We start from the raw sequence: 18035 nt of genomic DNA, 5'->3' as shown, positions 1-18035 counted from the left end.
AGGTAACGGCGTTCCGTGTCTAAGTCGCGCTGGCCATGTGACCATGGAAGATTGTCTTCGGACAAACGCTAGCTCTATGGGTTGGAAACGGAGATTAGCACCGCCCCCTAGAGTTGGACATGACTGGACAAATTGTCAAGGGGAACCTTTACCTTTATTCACTGAATTGTGCCCTATACATATTAGCATCATTTCATTTTAAGGTTCAGCAACACCGAGAGGCATACTCGTACGTATTCTGATTGGTCCTGTGTTTTGAATGCCATGTTCTGCATCAGTGTATATTCCAAATCAGCAATCTTGAGAAAGAAAAAATAAAACAACTAGAGGCAACCATTTCATCAGGGAACCTCACGGCCTACCAGATTTGTCACTACTGGAAGAGAAATTCAAGCAGACCTAGAAAAAGATGAGGAAAGAAAGGAGACGCTCTGGGCATAAAGACTTGCCCTTGTCCTTGAAGACACCCAAAACATTATTTGTCACTTCTGCAATGTTCCATCCCCTGTATTCTGTCACTGCCGCCTTGTCTGCAGCACCCTTTGTTTCAAAGCAGAAACAGCAACACCTTGCTTTAGCATTTTATAATGTCTGGTTTGTTAGTCCCTCCAATATAAAGAGAGGGGGATGAAAAAATATATTGATAGATAGTACATTTAAAATGCAGTGGGCCAAGTGTTCCAGGCTGCCTTTCCCATGGAGAAAATGGGAAAGAGGCAAGGTGATTAACTACAAACAAAACAGGAACTATGACCTTCTGCTGGTGACCTTTCCTCACATGAAGCTTAATGGCATGGACTGGAACAGTAGATCATCTCTGCTAACACAAAAGGATTGCTTGAAACTTGGGGTCGTAAAAGCAGTATCATTGTATCTGGATTATAAGCTTTTGGGAACAATCTTGGTGATCGACAGCCCTCCTGCATTGAAAGAGCAAGGTCACCACATGAACAAATGGACCATGACTGCATTATTTAGCTTATAATTTTATGGAGGCTTTGTTAACTTGGAAAGAATTTTTAGAATCCTGGCATACTGCAACTGGTCTCATATTTTTTTCTGAGCCACTCCTTCTCTTGTATCCATTTGACTCCATTGCTATGCTTTTGTTTATTCCTTGCTTCATCCAGAAAGCCTGCCCCACAGAACAGGGACCCGATTGCCCACCCCTTATCACTATGTTCTGTTGGACAACTGGAAGGACAACGCTGTTGTATCAAAACAAAAGCATCGGGTAGGTGAGCAAAACAACCGAAAGCAATGTGGAATAAATAATGTCAAAATGCCAACTTCCCTCATATGGCACGCTCACCAGGATCTGGGAGCATAATAAGTAATGTATAAGGTAAAGGTTCCCCTTGACAATTTTTGTCCAGTCATGTTCAACTCTAGGGGGCGGTGCTCATCCCCGTTTCCAAGCCATAGATCCAGCGTTTGTCCGAAGACAATCTTCCGTGGTCACATGGCCAGTGCGACTTAGACACGGAACGCTGTTACCTTCCCACCGAAGTGGTCCCTATTTATCTACTTGCATTTGCATGCTTTCGAACCGCTAGGTTGGCGGGAGCTGGGACAAGCGACGGGAGCTCACTCCGTCATGTGGATTCGATCTTACGACTCCTTGGTCTTCTGACCCTGCAGCACAGGCTTCCTTGGTTTAGCCCACAGCGCCACCACATCCCTGTAAGTAATGTATAGGAAGGATGAAATACTTGTCTGTATGTGATTATTCTTTTGGAAGCACCTATATTTATAGTGCATTCAATGGGTACTTAATAGATATGGAGATAGAAATCTGATTGAGAAAGGGGGCTTGTACAACTCTTTAAAGCCTCTTACAGTTTGAGTGCAGGCTGTTTGAACGACAATCCTTATTCATCCCAACCTACTTATGGTCTTAAGTGTAACTTTAGAGGCTCTTATTTGACTTTGTCCAAAAAAAAAGGGGGTGTTGCTAGTGTGCTGAACTGCCAGGCCATTCTTAACAGCGGCCTCTCTTCTGACCTCCCCTTGAACTTAAGACAACTAGGTTGCAACTTTGCAGACCTTCAAGGGACCCATAATGTCTTTGCATGATTATTGTATCTGTGGTGCTGCTATGTCTTTTGATTCATATTGATATCATAATCATTGGGACTGCATTAGGACTGTACTCAGTGCTAGGGACACCTTTTGGGTTCAGTTTCTTTTGGAAGGGGGCAACTCTTTATGCTTGTTTGCATTTTTATTTTTTGCACCACTCCTCTTGTCTACCACAAAAAAGGCGACATCTCTTTTGAATCATTTTGGTTTCTTTTTCCCCATTCAGCAGCAGGAGGGGAAACTGGGCTGGCAAAAGCATAAGGAATGCAGTAGCCGTGAAGGAAGGAGCAGGGAGGGGAAAGAAGAAGGCAGGGCTGACAGGGTGGCAAGAGGGTAATCAGTGTGGTGGCACCAGAGCGGGGAAGAAAGCTGAGGGGAAAGTGGGCTTGCTGAGATGGCAGCAGGGCAAAGACTGAGGCAGTGGCAGCAAGGAGGAGATAAGGAAGGGGATGAGAAAAGTGGGTCTGGCAGAGCTGAGGGCAGGGCAAGGAGGCACCCGGCAGTGGCCGTGAGGGGAGAAAAATTTCCCGGGCGATTTAAATGAAGGAAAGGTTTAACGTAGGAGGAAAACAACAAAAAAACACTTATGTTTTGTTTCCACTTCTTTTGTTTAAATGAATCCTTGGGGTTTAAGAGGCTCTATTTTGGAAATCCATAAAAGAAGCTCCCCCCAACACAAAAAAGAGCCTCTTTGGGTCTCCCACCAATCTCATTAATCCCAAAGTTCCATCCCTATTCAGTGCTATTCTTATTTACATCTATACACTGCCTTTCCGCTTCTTGGTAACACTCATGGTACCTTACAGTCATAAAACTTTTTAAAAGCAATGAGAAGAATGGATTCAACCATAAAATCATTAAAATCAAAACAAACCATAAATATCATTAAACTTCATAAACCTACAAAGTAAAATCATAACAGCTCAGGTTCGTATAACTAATTAATAATACTGTACATACATTGTTATTGTGTATATGATACTATCTCTTTTGGTTGATATTGATACTATACTCATTTTTATTGTCATTTGGTCACTATCCTATTATGACTTGTGGGTTGAATATGTAATGGGAGGGTTTATACTAAAAATAGCTTATATGTAAATCTTTTTACATAAATAAAATACATATTAAAAAGTTAAATATTAATAAGATTGCTAAATGGTTGCACCATGGCTGTGAAATCCCTTACAAAGGAGGCAAGACTTGGTCCGTATCTCTTGATCCTGTACTAGCAAGCAAAAAAAGCAAAAAAGCCAAGCGTGCTGCTTATATACCACCCCATAGCGTTTCAAACACTCTCTGGGCAGTTTGCAAGTTAATTATGGAGCTGGGTACTCATTTTACTGACCTCGGAAGGATAGAAGGCTGAGTCAACCTTGAGCCAGCTACTTGGGATTGAACCCTGGGTGGTGAGCACAGCTTTGGCTGCAGTACAGCAGTTTAACCACTGTGCCACAAGGCTCAAGCAGGAATTTTTTGTACAGGCATTTGGTACTTATGATCATTTACCAGTACGCTTTTTATTTGGGGGGGGGGAAGGAGCTTAGTTTGTTTTCCCCTCAGTGTCTTTCTGATTGCTTTTAAATATATATATATATATATTCTAAATCATATTTTTAAAATGTTATTTACTGTGTATGTGGCACTTGATTCTACACTTAGCCATGTTGAGTCCCATTTGGAAGAAGAGGGGAAAAGGCCAGTAACAAACTGAATGAGTAAACAAATACATGAAATTATTAAAAATATGTTTGTGGAGAGAGAGAGAGATTGCTCAGTATCCTGGGAGTAAGATCTATTGAAGACGACAGGACTTAATTCCAGATAAATCAGCATTATGTTGCTAATCTTGAATATATTCAGGAATGAGTGTTAGCAAAGCAGCCACCATGTTCTCTAGACTCAGAAAGAGAGTATGGCTCAATAAGAAGCTGACGGCATATATCAAGATCCAAGTTATAGAGCCTGTGTCCTGAGCATACCCCTGTACTGCAATGAGTCATGGACCCTTTGTGCACGGCAGGAGAGGAAGCTGAACACATTCCATATGCGTTGCCTCCGACGGATTTTTGGTATCACCTGGCAGGACAAAGTCCCAAACAGAGTAGTCCTAGAACGAGCTGGAATTTTCAGCATGAATACATTACTGAAACAGAGACGTCTATGTTGGCTTGGGCACGTCGTGAGAATGGCTGATGGTCGGATTCCAAAAGATCTCCTGTGTGACAAACCCAGACCTACTGAGATATGTCACACAGTTACACTAAGCTGCCACCAACCATTCCCTTTAAGAAGTCACACAGACCAGGGATGGATTTTTAAACAATAAAAAGAATAAGGTTTATTTTAAATACACACAGGGAAAAATAAACAATCAGGTGGATAGGATAAAGTAACGTGGCTTATTCTCACTCATACAAGCATACAGTTTGGTTCACCCAGAACCCTTAACTTGAAGCACAGACCCTGAACCTATCAGTTCTGGCTAACCAACAGACACCTGAACCTATCAGGTTGGTACTCTGACACACAGAAGTACCCTGTCTGACACACAGACTCCCACAACAGCTTCTTCTTCCCAGCTGCTGCTTCGTCACAACCCAGTGTCTCTCAGCATCTCATAAACTCTCCACACACACTTCACATATTTATACAGTACAGCCCCTCCTCCTGATGTCCCGCCTTCCACTCCCCATAGGATGGAACTTTCCCTCCAAACCCATGACAGACAGGTAACATCAGTGCTGTATGTAACACCTCCCCTCTTTATAAGTTGTTTTGTAGGGGGAAAGCTAACGTGCTTTTCACCAAAAAACAACCTGGGTAAAATACACAAAAACAGTTATACATACCATATTATACTTACTCATACTTACACTCTAAGTTAACCATAGCAATTATGCATTTAAACATTTACCATTAACATTACATCAATTTACCTTTATTCATACAAACCAAATTCAAAAAACAGGTACATTTAACTTTTTGTCCTCATTATATACACATAGTCCATGTTCTTTCGCCGTCTTCATTCTTCAGGTCTTCTTGACAAGGCGTCAGCAACACAGTTCACTGACCCTCTGACCACCTTCACTTCAAAGTCATAGTCCTGTAGATTTAAAGCCCACCTCATAAGTTTGCTATTGTGGGTTTTCATTGTCTTTAACCATTGCAATGGTGAATGGTCAGTACACAGAATAAAATGTCTTCCCCAGATGTAAGGCTTGGCCTTCTGGATCGCGTAGACTATGGCCAAACACTCCTTCTCCACGGTTGCCAAATGTCTCTCACCTTTTTGAAGTTTCCTACTCAGGTAGGACACTGGATGCTGGTCACCATTCTCATCCTCCTGGCACAGAACCGCTCCTACCCCGCTGTTAGACGCGTCGGTGTAGATGATGAACTCCCGGTCGAAGTCTGGAGCACGCAGGACAGGATAGTTGATTAACGCCTCCTTCAACCTCTGGAACGCCGCCTCACAGTCGCTGGTCCACGGGATGCGGTCATCAGCCGTCTTCCTCGTCAGATCGGTCAGCGGAGCCGCAATCTCGCTAAACCTCGGGATGAACTTTCTGTAGTAGCCCACCAACCCAAGAAATGATTTGACTTTTTTCTTGGTGTTGGGTCTAGGCCAATCACGAACTGCTTCTATTTTGGCCTCCAGGGGTTTTATCATTCCTCCCCCTACCATGTGACCCAAGTATTTTATTTCTGGGCTACCCAGCTGACACTTGCTGGCCTTTACTGTTAGCCCTGCTGCAATTAACCTCTGCAGCACTAACTCCAGGTGTATCAGGTGATCTTCCCAGGTATTACTGAAGATCCCTATGTCGTCAATGTAGGCCACTGTAAAGTCACTGAGCCCTGCCAAGGTCTGGTCCATCAGCCTTTGGAATGTGGCTGGTGCATTTCTGAGACCAAAGCTCAGGACTCGAAACTCATAGAGACCAAAAGGGCTGCAAAAGGCAGTCTTTTCTTGATCCCTGGGATCAATTCTTAATTGCCAATATCCCTTTACCAGGTCCAATGATGAGATGAACCGACAACCCCCTATGGTTTCAATCAGGTTGTCTAGCCTGGGCATTGGGTAGGCATCAGGAGTGGTTACACGGTTTAATTTCCTGTAATCAACACAAAACCTAATGCTCCCATCAGGCTTGTCCACAAGGACTATCGGAGAGGACCAAGGACTAGAAGAGGGGACGATTATGTTCTCCCTAAGCATCTCGTCCAGCTCCTTCCGCACCTTGTCCCTATAGGGTCCCGTTACTCGGTATGGGGATACTGCCTGCGGGGGTGCATCCCCTGTGTGGATCCGATGCATCACTCCCTTCACTATCCCCGGCTTGTTGGAAAACACCTGTTGATATTTACTAAGCAGCATTTTTAGTTCTTGCTGCTGGTCTTGGGTGAGTGCAGGACTGATCTTTACCTCCTCTGGGTTGTATTTTACTTCCCCTCTACCCTCCCAGAAGGGTAATTCAGCTTCCTCACTCTCAGCTGCTTTTATCGCGAATAAAACCCTCTGTTCCCCTCTGTAGTAGGGTTTTAGGGCATTCACATGAACCACCCTCCTTGCTTGGTTCTCCTCCTGCTCTATAAGGTAGTTCAGGTCTGACATCTTGGAAATGACCCTATATGGTCCTGCCCATTTGAGCTGCAGTTTATTTTCTCTGCAGGGCCTAAGCCAAAGCACTTCCTCCCCTGGGTCAAAGTGCCTCTCTCTAGCTTTGTGGTCATACCATGTTTTCTGTCTGACCTTCTGAGCTTGCAGGTTTTCTGCTGCCAGCTCTAGATTTCTCTTTAGGTCATTCATCAAGGTGTCTATGTAAGTCACAACGTCTTGTGGGTCATCCTGGGTGATCTGCTCCCAATTTTGTTTGATCAAATCAAGGGGCCCTTTCACCCTTAAGTGTGCAGCAGACATGTCAGAGTGACCCCTTTGTAAGATCATGGGGCAATACTTTTCAGGTACCACCAGCTGACTTCTGATCCCATCTCCCCCTTTTGAGATATTCCTCAGGGTCTCTCTATATAAAATCCCCTTTTTCTCCAGAAATCTCACTGGGGTTTCAGGTGTTAGCTGGGCGTCAGTCACCTGTTCAAAACACTTTTGGAGAGTGGCGTCTGCCTTTTGCTCCTGTCCAAATCTGCTGTCTGTGGTTAAGGTTTCCACCACAGCTTCTGAACTCCCCTCTGCTTCCGTCTCTGGCTCATCATTACCCCCCTGAACTGTCCCTGTGGTGGCTTGTGAGCGTGTAATCACTAGCACCCGTTTCACATGTTCAGCCAGGTCATTTCCCACGAGCACGGCTGCTGGCAGAGTCGATGAAATCGCTAGCCGCCAATCTCCCCTCCAGCCTTGAAAGTTGACAGGTACCTCTGCTACTGGCAGAGAGATTACCTGCCCCTCAATCCCTGCCACCTTCATGCTCTCATTTGGGATTATAAACTCCCTAGGGATGATATCTGGATGGCACAGGGTTACCTGGGAACAAGTGTCCCGCAGCCCCCTATACTGACGGTCAAGTATTCCTACGTCCACCCCTGCTGTCTCAAACAACTGAGAATCTGTTTTTATCAGCAAGCAGCGTTTTACCTCCACAAGAGGACCATTTTCCTCAGCCTGATCAGCAGAGGTAGCTGTTCCAGACTGAGTAGTCATGGCAACCGGCTCCCTCTGTGACACTGAGCCTTGCTCTTTCTGGACACAGAACACAGCTTTTGGCTTGGTCCCACTAGACTCCTGAGGCACCATTCTTTTTAGCTGCTTTAATTTCTCACAATCTGAGATTAGATGACCCTTTCCCTGACAGAAATAACATTTTCTGGTGTATTTTGATTCTCTCTCATCTTGTTTTGGTTTTCCCTCCAAAATCTGAGGTCTTGGTTTCATGTCTGAGGGCTTCCCTTCACCATGGGCCCCTCCCCCTTGCTGGCTTTTCCCTAGTCCCTGAGAGTACTTGCTGTAGGTTTCTTTGGGTTTACCTACAGATTTCCCCTCACCCAAGGGCTTTCTTATTTGGGAAATAAAATCTGCGATCTCTGCGGCTGCTGCCACAGATTTCGGTTTCCTTTCCCTCACCTGGAATTTCAATTCCCCATGCAGGACTGAATAGAACTGTTCCAGTGCTATCAAGTCTTTAAGCTGCTCATAGGTCTCTGTCCCTTCCTGCGATAGCCATTTCTCGAGCAGCCTCACCAATTGGGCCCCCACTTGGGTAAAAGTCTGTTCTGGTTTTTTGGTGAGGGACCTGAATCTTTGTCTCAGCTGCTCTGCATTTATCCCATGTCTGGCAAACACCAGTTTCTTAAACTCTGCAAAATCTTTCATCAGTTCCTCAGGCATCTCGGCATAAACCTCAGCCAGGCTACCACTGATTAAAGATCGCATGATGGTCATCTTCTCAGTTTCCCTCACTGAGAAGTCCACAAACGCTCTTTCCACTAAGGAAAAGAACACCTCAGGACAATCTCCCTTGTGGTACACAGGGAATTTCTTCAGGTCAGCCTTAGACAGTTGGCCTCCCTCAGAATCCCTATTGTTATTATTGTTCTGGTTCATCATTTCCAGTTTTCTTAATTCAAACGCCATTTTCTCTCTCTGCAATTCCAATTCAATTCTCTGTCTCTCTAATCTTTCTTCCTTCTCCATCCTCTCTATTTCAAATTGCCGCTGTTTCTCTCTTTCCCTTTCCTCCATTTCCCTCACCCTCAGTTCATGCTGTTGGGCTAGGAGTATCTTTCTGAGTTCTGGGTTCTGCTCTCCTGTGCTGTCACCTTGCACTGAGCCAAATTCATCCTCAGAACCTTGGTCAATCTGGGGGTCTTTCACTTCACTCATTTCGGCCATCTGGCTTCGAGTCAAGGGCATAATCCCCCCTCAGAACAGGCTGCTTTAAAAAGTCAAGCCTCAAAATAAAACGACCACTTTTTTCCTGCTTGCCTCAGAACCAGCTTTCCTATAGAGATTGCTGCTGTTCTTCAGCACTAACTTGCAACAGTATCGAATCAGAGCCTACCCCCCTCTGCTGGGCCTCTCAGCTGGCAAGCTAGTTCACTGTTACTACGCAGTTTTGCCTCAGCTTTTTCCCGCCAAAACTAGGCTGCCTCAGAGCACCTTAATCTAAGTCTCCCCAGTTGGCACGTTCTTCTACTAGCGCACCTCCCCGTGAGGTACACCTAGAAGATTACCTACGCGCCTCAAACTGTCCCTGACTAGACCCCCCTTGCTCTGGGCACACTTGCCAAGGCTTTGCTGGACCACTGGACAACTGGACCAGTCGTATCCCACACGCTGGACACCAATCAATGTGACAAACCCAGACCTACTGAGATATGTCACACAGTTACACTAAGCTGCCACCAACCATTCCCTTTAAGAAGTCACACAGACCAGGGATGGATTTTTAAACAATAAAAAGAATAAGGTTTATTTTAAATACACACAGGGAAAAATAAACAATCAGGTGGATAGGATAAAGTAACGTGGCTTATTCTCACTCATACAAGCATACAGTTTGGTTCACCCAGAACCCTTAACTTGAAGCACAGACCCTGAACCTATCAGTTCTGGCTAACCAACAGACACCTGAACCTATCAGGTTGGTACTCTGACACACAGAAGTACCCTGTCTGACACACAGACTCCCACAACAGCTTCTTCTTCCCAGCTGCTGCTTCGTCACAACCCAGTGTCTCTCAGCATCTCATAAACTCTCCACACACACTTCACATATTTATACAGTACAGCCCCTCCTCCTGATGTCCCGCCTTCCACTCCCCATAGGATGGAACTTTCCCTCCAAACCCATGACAGACAGGTAACATCAGTGCTGTATGTAACATCCTGTATGGAGAATTAGTGCAGGGAAATCGCCCCAGAGGGAGACCACAGCTGCGATACAAGGACGTCTGCAAGTGAGATCTGAAGGCCTTAGGAATAGACCTCAACAGATGGGAAACCCTGATATCTGAGCATTCAGCCTGGAGGCAGGCACTGCATCACGGCCTCTCCCAATTTGAAGAGACCCTTGCCCAGCAGGCCGAGGCAAAGAGGAAGTCACAAAAGCAGCAAAACCAGGGAGCTGGACAGGGGACAGATTGGATTTGTCTTCAGTGTGGAAGGGATTGTCACTCTCGAATTGGCCTCCTCAGCCACACTAGACGCTGTTCCAAGTCCTCCATACAGAGCACGTTACCATAGTCTTTCGAGACTGAAGGATGCCTAACTAACTAATTCAGGAATGAGTGTTAAAATTCTGTTAAGAATCTCTTAACCCAGGATGAAACTTGCTACTCGTAAACTGTGACTGCCTTTGCCACCTGAGGTCAGGTTGAGTTGGCCTAATGCTCTTGTGACTCAATGAAAACATCTAGTTGCATTCTATCGATGGCACTCTTTGAGCCTGTCTCTTTTGTATACACGGCCTGAGCCTCTGCCACTCCCAGACCCCCTGCATCCTAAGGAACTTGAGACAATCAAATCCCAAAGCTTTTCAAAGGCTTGACAGGATGAGTGCCAAGTTAAAGAAGCCCTGGTGCCTCTGTTGCTCACATCCACACCCAGAATTTTAATTCAGGGTGAAAAGAGTCCTTAGTGATTTGAGTCCCTAGATATAAACAAACAAAGATGACACTCCCATGCTTAACATTTCAAATATAGAAATCATGGTTCTCATCTTGCCAAAGGGTAATATCAGTGAACCAATGTTATTATTTTTTTCCAAGAGATAAATCATGTGGTGGAGATGAAAGACTGGAAACGGGAAAGAAATCAAAGGCCTGGAACCAGCTTGGTTTGTGTGACTCCCCATCCACCTTCTAGCATTGATAACACACACCGTTCATTCAAACCCAATAATAAGTAATGCTTACTTGGTCCCAGTGATACACAGCAAGTAATTACATTATTTTGTTGCTTTTCTTTATAAAAGCAGCAGAAGTATGCATACCTGTCCCTCACCATGTTAAAAAGGCCAGGGCTCAGGAGCACATTCAAAAATGTGGTATTTTATTTACCAACTCATGTCTAATGAACTATACTATATTTACTGTCTCTTTTGCTTGTGTTTGTAAATCAGACTTGAGGGCCAGCCTATGCTTTATCCCCATCCTGCTGGAAGTGAAGCAATATGCAGTTATCCTTATGAAACTGCCTGCATGACTCTAGGGAACAATAAAAGTAGAAACAGTTAGTTATGGTTGCATTTTTATACTGTACAAATACAGTAGTAGTTGATACCTTTATAGACCACTAAAGAGATCATACAATGTATTAGCTTTCATGGATCAGGATTTAATCAGGATTTCACTAGTGTCTTATTAGTGCAGAGTACAAAGATTCCCAAAAGTTCATGACAGATGGATTTTGTGAACTGTTGTTTGTTTGTTTTTTAGATGTAAGATAGGAAAAATACAACTGATGAGCCACACATTGGAGATGTAGCTTTAAAGTTACAGCCAAAGAAGCTGTTGATTGAATATCACATCCCAGTTCTTCAAATAAAGAAGCATAGGCACCAGAATTCTAGAATGGCAGTAAGCTACCAGATTGCCTATCATGTCTTCACATGTTAAGTGGATTGGCCGCAACAAACAGCAGTAGCAGCAATATTGGGTGTGATAGTTTTGCTTTGAAAACCCTGTCTAGCTTGGCCTCATTCTTGTTGTCCACTTCTTTGCAACTGGCAAGTCAGGTGAAGGACCTCTGGCTGCAAAAGCTTGGTTGAAGGGTACTCCGAAACTGCATGCCAGCTCTTTCAGGGGAGCTCATCGCCCCTCCCAAACCAGTGAAACATTAATTGCTATAATCTGTGTTCACACCACCCTCTGTTCTTCCATCAACTTGAGTTTATCGTCCAGCCCATTATAGCAGCCAGACACTGACTCAACACCATTCACTACCATTTCATTCACATGATTCAGAGGTCATGGAGAAACACCAAGGACACTTCAGCTTGGATGTTCTCAACCTGGTAGCTTCATAGAGAAGTCAAAGGCAGGGAGAGATAAAGAAGCCCCTACAAACATTGTTGCACAAGTGAAGGGTTGAGGAGGAAAAAAAACCCACGAACTTTACTTTCTAGTACTGACAATAATTCAAAGTAGACATTAAGAAAAATATGTACTTAATCCAATCAAACTAATTCCCCACCAATAGGATTGCGTCAGAGCCACAGGCCTCGGCAACTGGACTTCTGAATTACCTTCTATTAGAAAATACCTTTCATGATTCTAGGATATGTGAAGATGTCAGCTCCACTTCTGTTGTTTCTCAGAGTTCTCATCCCATCCCACAACAGTTCCAGTTCCAGCACAGCCAGCTGATGTAGTGGTTAGAAAGTTAGACAGGGGCCAGGAGTCTTCGGGATGAAGTCTCTGCTAAGCCACAAACCTCATCAGACATCTCTCTCTCTCTCTCTCTCAGAGTTCTTGTGAGGAGGAGAGGAGGAGATCCTTGAACTCCTTACAGGAAAGATGGGGTACAAATGTCACTCACTCACTCTCTCACACTTAAACAAATGAAAACTCCAAGTACAACATTTCTTTGTATCAACAGTTGCTGGGCAAAGAGAATTTAAAGGACGACAAGCCCTCTGTTTCTTTACCAACATAGGTCATGGTAGCCAAGATAGTTTCTGCGCCAAAAATAAATTAGGGCTGAAACTGGGCCAGAATGGGTCCATGTAATCTGCTTCATCCAATAGTGCCTGGAAATGAAGGAGTCTCACTTTGCTTAAGCACTTTGCCTATAGAGAGAATTTTTCCGAGAAGGCCCATGAGGTTGCCAGAATGAGCAGAAGAATGAAAGGGCCTGTGTCCTCAGAGTAAACATTAAAACCAGAGCTGGACCATAACTTTATTGTACCGTTAATGTCCCAAGAAGACAAGCTTCCGAGTCCAGGAGGACTCTTTCTTGGTTAGATATCATAGCACATGGGGAGAAGGGAAGAGAGAGAAAAGCCCCCCAAAACAATGCTGATTAGTTGTTAAAGTTGTCTACAGATTCTGTAGATGGACTAAAGTTAAACTAGGGAGACTGTTGATTTGAAAAATTAGCTCCAAGTTTGGTGTATCTATCTTCACATCAGTGAATCCAAAATCAATTGTCTTTCCTCATCTTTACAAAGAACCACCAGCTGTTCGGTAAATTCTACATGCCTTTTGTTTAAACATATGATTCGTTTTTGGCTGCCAAAGACAGTAGTCCAACTCTGATTGTGGACTGCGCACATGGGCCACACAGCTGTGCTTCTTGTTTTGTGACAAAGAGGCTGAATACATTGAGAAAGATTTGGTGTTGTGAGGGGAGGATTGATTTTGGATTTCAAATGACATTTTCCAACTACATTACATAGAGCTAAGTTACTGTTTTGGATTATAGATGTTGTTGTTTTCCACTTTTAACCCTGCCACGTTTTTCCATTATTTCTAGCATCTTTTTTTCCCCGGAACACAAAAGATCTTAAGGAAAAATAGCTGCAGTATGCTTTTTGACTGGGAGCCGAGGAGCTGCCCCTGTTGAAGCACATGGTATCCTCATACTGTATATGCTGGTGAAGAGGTGGGTTTAGAGGTGGTGAAAATCCCTGGCTTATTCATACATGCAGTTGCTCAAGCAAGTGAATGGCTATAATCATGTCAGTAACACTCCAGATTTATTTTCTCTCTACTCCAGTGAGAAGGGGGGGCGAGCTTTAGAATATGCACAGCTTAAGATATTTGTTTGCTTCTCTGAGAAAAATGTTACAAAATGTTTCTGCCTATTTTTAGGAAATGAAAGAAAACCAATTATTGAACAGTAGTAGAGAGCTTGCTACTCTCAACTCTAGACTAGAGTTCCTTTGAAAACGATCTCACTGACGACACCTAGCGGCTAAGACATTTCAGGCTTCTGCTTTTAAACAGAAAAAAAAATTAAACTATTTTAAGCACCAGGAACTCTCAATGCCAACATATGAGCAGTGCATTTCATAGAGTGTGGAAACGTAAATGTGCTTTCTTTGGTCACGTTATTTCCATCTGCCATGCTATAATTACACTAAATCTCTAGAGTTTTCAGATAAGGCCCCCTTCTACATTTCAGCCTATTAAAAATCTCAGGACAAGCCATGCCCTTAACGTCTCGGGTATGGGATAACTTCCTAGTACCTTCCCCAAAGGGTGCACTATTTGGGGCCAAGCTAAAAGCATTTAGCAGAATTCGTGATTGAAACCTGTATGATACAAAAAAAAAAAAAAATAGAAAGCAGGGATTGAGAGAGTATGTACATCTGACATCTGCAGCATAAAGTGTGGCAGGTATGAGGGCTTTTCCTTGGTTTCCCTCCCTTAGCCAAATCCTTTCCCTCTACAATGGGTCTCTTGACAGCACATGAGCCTGCTGGCAGAAAAATTAGGGGAGACTGCATGTAGGCAAAGTCATGTGAGGAAAGATACAATGGGTCAGACACCAAGTGTGCACTTCCTCTGCGCTTAGTTCTTATTGTTTTGGCTTTTGCTCACAGCTGCCATAACACTCGCCAACTAATGTAGGCAAGGAGAATGTGTGGCCTTACACATGTTTAGGAGTATAACCCTAATAGTCCCTCCCTGCTGGCTATGCAGTGAGCTCTCATAGGAGTTGCAGCTTGGCGTTTAGAAGGCCACACACAGACTTGCTTCCCCTGAGATTTGTATAGGATGTAGAAGGAAGATTCACTATGTAAAATATAATGATGATAGAACAATACATGTTGGTGACCACCTACTGTTAGGCTTATCAGGTCCCTCTGGTTTGTTTTGCCATTAGCAAAATGTATTCAGGTTTGCACAAAATGCAGTGTGTGGACTTGCATTCATTTGGACATCAGGCCAGAGATGGAAGTGAGGAAGTTTCTTCCAGCTATATTGCATGTTGAGGCTAATTAACTTTATCAGTCCTAACATGCTGAGAAAGCAAGGCGAATGCATCTGTGCAAACTTGGATATGAGCAGTAATTATTATGAGGTGTGTAGTAACAGTTTTTCTCAAGGTGCAACACCTTAAACTAGCTTGGCATGTTCACAGAGAGTTTGCCTAATGAGTGTTTGATCTCAGTCCAATAAGGAGCTATGAACTTCATACAAGACAGAGAAAGGCTGAAATTCACAGGTGGACTTTCCATTTACAGCATTGAAGGATGAAAACCTTCCTCACTTTATTGCTGCCAGCTAACAGAGAGTCTACTGTCTGCTACAGTCCAAGATCACTAATATGCCACTGGAGAGCGCCACATTTGAATAGCTGCTGTTCCTCCTTTCTTCACTACAACTGGAACAGAATGAGGGCACAAAGACTATGATCAAGGCTGCTTTTTTGCTTTGTTTTTCTCTCTCCGTTCCCCATCCATCCTCTGCACTGCTGCACTTTTGGTACATCTTATAAGAACATGTGGCCCTGAAAATTTAAGAACAATTTTGTGGCTTGTTTTTAAATCTTTGGCTAGCTTTAAAAATGTATCTTTGGATAGCTTTAAAAAGCTTTTGACAAAGTGTCCCATGATATCCCAATTAGCAAGCGAACTAGGTGCGGGCTGGATACTGTAGATCAAGTGTCAGGTGGATACACAACTGGCTACAGAATCATACTCATGGAGTGATGATTAATGGGTCCTTCTCTAACCGGGAGGAGGGAACAAGTGGGGTACCCCAAGGCTCAGTCCTGGGTCCAATGCTCTTCAATATTTTTATTAATGACTTGGATGAGGAAGTGCAGGGAATGCTTGTCAAATTTGCAGATGATACCAAATTCGGTGGAATAGCTAATTCCTTAGAAGACAGAAACAAAATTCAAAATGACCTTGATAGGATGGAACACTGGCCAGAAAGCAACAGAATGAAATTCAGCAAGGATAAGTGTAAAGTACTGCACCTCGGAAAAAGAAACCAATTGCACAGTTACAAGATGGGGGGTACCCGGCTCAGCAAATCAACGGGCGAGAAGGATCTTGGAATTGTCATAGATCACAAGCTAAATATGAGCCAACAGTGCGATGTGGCTACAAAAAGGCAAATGGTATTTTGGGCTGCATTAATAGAAGTATTGTTTTCAAATTCCACGAGGTGCTAGTCCCCCTCTATTCAGCATTGGTTAGGCTTGAGTATTGCGTCCAATTCTGGACAACATACTTCAAGAAGGATGCTAACAAATTGGAACAAGTTCAGAGGAGGGCGACAAGGATGATCAGAGGGCTGGAAATCAAGCCTTATGAGGAAAGGCTGAAAGAATTGGGCATGTTTAGTCTTGAGAAAAGAAGACTGAGGGGTGACATGATAGCACTTTTCAAATATTTAAAAAGCTGTCATATAGAGGAGGGGCAGGATCTGTTCTCGATCATCCCAGAGTGCAGGACATGCAACAATGGGCTCAAGTTAAAGGAAGCCAGATTTCAGTTGAATATCAGGAAAAACTAACTGTTAGAGCAGTACAACAGTGGAACCAATTACCTCAGGAGTTGGTGAGTGCTCCAATACTAGAGGCATTCAAGAAAAACTTAGATAATAACCTGGCAGATATGCTTTGATTGTATTCCTATACTGAGCAGGGGGTTGGACTTGATGGCCTTGTAGGCCCTTTCCAACTTCACTTTTCTATGATTCTATTATTCTGTGGGTTTGCGTAATTATATTAGGTACTACCACATCCATCATTAGTCACCTGCAGTGTAATGGATGGTGAAACACTTCAAACCTATTCCAATTCTCACTGATAACAGATCTTGTGTCATTTTAAAGATATCTGGCTGGATATTTCAGTGGTTTAGGTATCTGGTTGCAGAGCCAGAAGTTGGGAGTTTGATTTCCCACTGTGCCTCCTGGGAGTAAAGCTAGCCTGTGTGGCCTTGGACAAGCTACACAGACCCAGGGTACCCCCAGAAGACGGGAATGGTAAACCACTTCTGAGTACTCTTTACCTGAAAAACCTTGAAAATGGTCACCATAAGTCAGAATAGATTTGACAGCAGATGGCTAAAATCAACACATTTTTCTGGTTATAAACTTTTGTGGATTGCAGTCCATGGTATTTGAAGACATGGGCAACAGTCTACAAAAGCTTTTGCTAAATGAAATGTTTCCAGTCTTAAGGTGCTACAAGGATCTTTGTTGATTTTGTTGCAACATACAAATATGACTACACTTCTGAGCTATTTCTAACTGGTAGTTCTTCTTCTTACTAAGGAATCTTTCCAGACTCATTCTCCAACAAGACTTGCATTCATTTGGAAAGACAAAAAAATAGCAGGAATTGATTAACAGGTTAGCCAGCTTAAAAATCCAATTGAGTTAAGTTGGAAGGAGCAGCAATTTTATATACATAATGCACTTGATATTTATGTTAGATTACTACAACTTTACCAGAAAACAGGGGCTTCCCTGCCCTGCTTCCTTGGCTGCCTACTCAGATATGCAGGCAGGACAAGCAAACCCGTGCTCCTGAACAGGGATTGGTCATACAGCCAAAGACGAGGAGGACAGGAGGGTGCTCTGACAGCTGAGTGGGTCACTGGCCAGGGAAGCAAGGAAATGGATCATGCAACACCGGTGTGCTGCATGTACAAACTAGCATGGAGAGGCGGGGCTTTGTTGCGGTGCTGCCAGTAACTCCAGAGAAGAGCTCTCTCTGGAAAAACTGGAACCGTCTAGTCTGGGATCCTCTTTTTGAAATGGGGATCGAAGGAGAGTCTAGGAGAAGTCTCTCTGAAGCAGATGGTGAGCAGCAGAAGGAGAAGAAAGGGATGCAAACCCGGACTTCTTCCCTCTGAAGAAATCACCCAGCACAGATCGGAGCGGGTGCCATATTTGGCACGGAGCCGTGAATAACCCTTTATCAAGGAGAGGAGAACAACCAATATAAACTTAAAATATATAACAACTAAGTAAGCTGAAGCCTTTGATTTATGAAACAGCCCTATTAAGCTGAAAATAAG

Source organism: Pogona vitticeps, chromosome 5 (assembly GCF_051106095.1).
Source record: "Pogona vitticeps strain Pit_001003342236 chromosome 5, PviZW2.1, whole genome shotgun sequence".
NCBI lineage: Eukaryota > Metazoa > Chordata > Lepidosauria > Squamata > Agamidae > Pogona > Pogona vitticeps.
Note: the sequence above shows the minus strand (reverse complement) of the source record.